The sequence below is a fragment of the Rattus rattus genome, chromosome 1 (genome assembly GCF_011064425.1).
Source record: "Rattus rattus isolate New Zealand chromosome 1, Rrattus_CSIRO_v1, whole genome shotgun sequence".
NCBI lineage: Eukaryota > Metazoa > Chordata > Mammalia > Rodentia > Muridae > Rattus > Rattus rattus.
In genome coordinates, this window is record NC_046154.1 from 151,407,428 (window position 1) to 151,411,122 (window position 3,695).

A 3,695-nucleotide genomic window follows, 5' to 3' on the forward strand; every position below is an offset into this window, starting at 1 on the left:
AAATGGCTTTGAGTGCTCACCTGTGTGTGGGTCTTCATATAACTGCCCAACAGTCAAGGCTCAAGCAACTTGACAAAAGGATATGTATGAGAAAAGAGGGGACATGATGACGTCTGACTTGTTCTGTGTATCATTTCACAGTGGTTGAAGTTACCAAACAATACTTTTGCAAGAATACACCAGCAAATATTTCAATATGGATGAGGGAGGAACCCCTCAATTCTCCACCCCATCAGAGGAAATATTGCCAGTTGATGAGTACTAAGGAGGAAGAGCCACACTCCTTTGGGATGTCACCTCTGCCTTTTATGGTTGCACATGCCCTGATAACTGGTCCCAACAATGTCCATTAGTCAGAATATATTGGCTTGAGGTATTATTACAATAAATAAAATAAAGGTAAAACATGAATTGGGGGATACAATACAGCATACTAGGAGGTGTAGGAAGGGGGTGTTGTATATGGAATAATGAATTCATCAATATAAATCGTAAAACTCTATGACACTTTCAAAGGATAAAAATAGTATTTTTTGTTGGTTTTAGTGTTTTGTTTTGGCCTTTGCTATTTGCTTGTTTGTTTTTGTAGAGTTTCAGTACTGAGAAACAGAGGTGGATGGGTGGCTTTATATGATTTTGAAGCTATTCTGACCTATACATTGTGTTCCATTCTGCAAATGGCTGATTATATATATATATATATATATATATATATATATATATATATTCAATCAAACCAATATCATCCTCAGGTTGGGAGATAATTTGTTTAACTTATTTGCTATTGTTATGCTCATATGAAAACCACTAAAATAGGGGCAGTAGTGATGCCTTTGTAATTAATAGCACAGAGGACTCAGATTCAGTTCCTAGAACCTACAGAGATCACCTCACAATTGCCTATAATTCTAGACCTAGGAAATTCAGGAGCCTCTTCTAGATTTTGCTAGCACCTGTACTCATACACAAACACACACGTAAACATTTTTAAAGGAAATAAGCCTTTTAAAATAAAAAAGTACTAAAATAACACTTCACATTAATATTTTACATATTCAGCTAATAATATGAGCCATCCTGGTAAAATTTAGAACATTTAATGGCACATAGTTTTTTGTTTTCTGCCAGCTTAATTTATTTGTTTGTATATGATATACATCTTATATCTCTGATGAGTTTCTTTGCTGTGAAATCTACATCATTTAATACCCATAGATGCTTCCTGAGTTGGTGCAGAACTTCTGACTTTATTTCCAAAGTGCTAGGCTTACAGGCAAGCATCACCATGCCTTATTTAGGAGAAAACCATTACAAAATTTCAAAGAAAACTTAAGGAACAAGGTAGACAACAATGCTTATTATATAATTTTGTATCACTGTAATGAAAACATATTGTTCAGTGGATTTAAAAAGACCTGCTTTAAATGTGTTCACTCAATGCAAAAAAATTAAATAAAAATTTACAGTATTATAATTTGAATAGGTGCCAAATGTTCTGTTCCTTTTCTCCAATCAGGAAGAGAAAATTCTTTTCCAAATCACTTGAAGCTTGGACAAAAGAATCACACCCCCCCACACCAACATTCTGTAGCATCACAGGCAGACTTCAGCCCTTCAGAGAGGACATTCCAGCTCTCATGATCTCATTAACCAGGAGAATGTTGGTGGCAATCACAGTACAGGAGTGAAGCAGCTGCTTCTTCACATAGCAGTTATCCCACACACCAATTTCTATGGCCACCATTGGCTCACCTATGTTCAGATCCACACCTACAAGCTGACCAGTTTCTGAATGTTCAGCTTGAACTTTAACTAATGTTTCCTGAAGGTCAAAACCAGAGTTCTGAGCAAGAACCTTGGGAATGATGAGCAAGGCGTCTGCAAATGCCTGGACCCCAAGCTGGGCTCTGCCCTTCACACTGGGATTGTATTTATCAGTCTCTGACAGTGCCACTTCTACTGCACCTCCACCTAGACAACACAGCCATCATTAATAGCATTTTGACACCCCCCAAGCCATCTCTGATTGCGTCCTTGATCTGAGTCAGCATGTGCTTGTTTGGTCCTTTAAGCAGTAAAGTGACAGAACAGGGATTGTTACATTTCTCAATAAAGGTGAACTTCTCCTCACCCAATGCATACTCATAGACAAGCCCTGCATGTCCCAAACAGTCAGGATTCAGGTCATCAAAGGAGTTCAGAGCTATCCCACCACAATCAAGAGTCAGCCTTTCCATGTTTTTCCTCTTGGCTCTGCGCAGAGGTAGGATACCTTCGTCTGCAAGGGCATCTAAAGAAAAGGGGTCAATGCCCTTTAGATTAATAACGACAAATCCTTTATCTGAATCACCACAGACTTTCTTCTTCAGTTCTATGATTTTTTTTAACTCTATCTTCAATGAATTTTCTTTCAGCCTTTACTAGTTTCTCTCTCTCTTCTGCACGCTTGTAAAAAACAAAAACAAAAACAAAAACAAAAACCCAGAATTCACTTCTATCTTCTCCTACTCCAAGGACACATTGCATGTGAGGATGTAGGCATTTTCTACTCTTTTCTTCATATCAAGATGCCGTGCCTGATGATCCACAACAAGCCTTCTAATTAAGTTTGTATCAGTTTCAGATTTATGCTTCATCTCCATGATCTCAACCAAGAAGAGGTCAATGGGCTCATCTTTTTTCCTAATGGCCAAAATGGAGTACACCACAGCCTCTGTCAAGACATCTGCAAACTCAGCATGAACTTTAGTCCGCAGAGATGTCCTGGCCACATCAATGAGTGTTTCTCTGTCCATCTCTTTGTTTACTTTGACTTGTTTTAAAAACTGGCGTGCCTTTTCCTTTGCAGCTTCAAAACTTTCAGTTATTATTCTGGGATGAAGACCTTCAGAAATGTAGAGGTCTGCTTGTTTGAGCAACTCCCCGATGATGAGGACATTGAATATAGTGTCATCGTCAATTATGTCATCCTGCACTGTAGCTACTTTTGCTATCAAAGAGGCTGTTGGGTGTTGAATTTGCTGTAGATAGAAAAAGAACATTTCATAAAGCAGCACATTGCCATCTTTAGTAAGTTTGATGTCTCCAGCACCAGATACAAGCATCTTCACGGTGCCTTTAGGCCCCAAGTTGGTCCTCAGAACATCCTGCAGGCCCGGTGCCGTGCTGATGTTCACCACCAGCGCTGCCTGCATCCGGGCCACCTCGGCTTTGGGATTTAGGGTCTTCACCACCGCCATGGCTAGTCTAGCTCAGGGAGAGGCCGAGAACAACGTCCATAAATGCTTCCTTAAATTAATGTTTTCTGATGATACATCCTTTTTAATTCTTTCAGTTTCAGTTCCTGCTCCTATCTCCTTATATCACAAATGATATTCATATGGATAACATATACAGCAATGTGGTTTGTGAAATTTCATTCTGCCAATCTACTTTTTAAACTAGTATTAAAATTTTATATTTATGGAAAAAATTGATTTGATGTATAGGTTTCTCATATTTCAGAGTATTCATTGTGCTGTCTCCATACTCATTTCTGTAAGCATTCTAATCGGTCATCTCTGGTATATTTGTGCTACACATTTGAGTGCACGGTAGCTCCCTTACTTCCATGTAGGTCTTATTGTTCCTATTTGTTAAGAATAATTGCACAAAGTATTTCCTCTACATACCTTGGGAATTGATGCTATAAAGTT

General features: G+C 38.5%; 1 pseudogene; it reads right to left on the reverse strand.

Moving 5' to 3' along the window:
* Window positions 1-1,606: 1,606 nt before the first annotated feature.
* Window positions 1,607-3,239, reverse strand: LOC116889847 (annotated as a pseudogene).
* Between the last annotated feature and the right edge of the window lie 456 nt (window positions 3,240-3,695).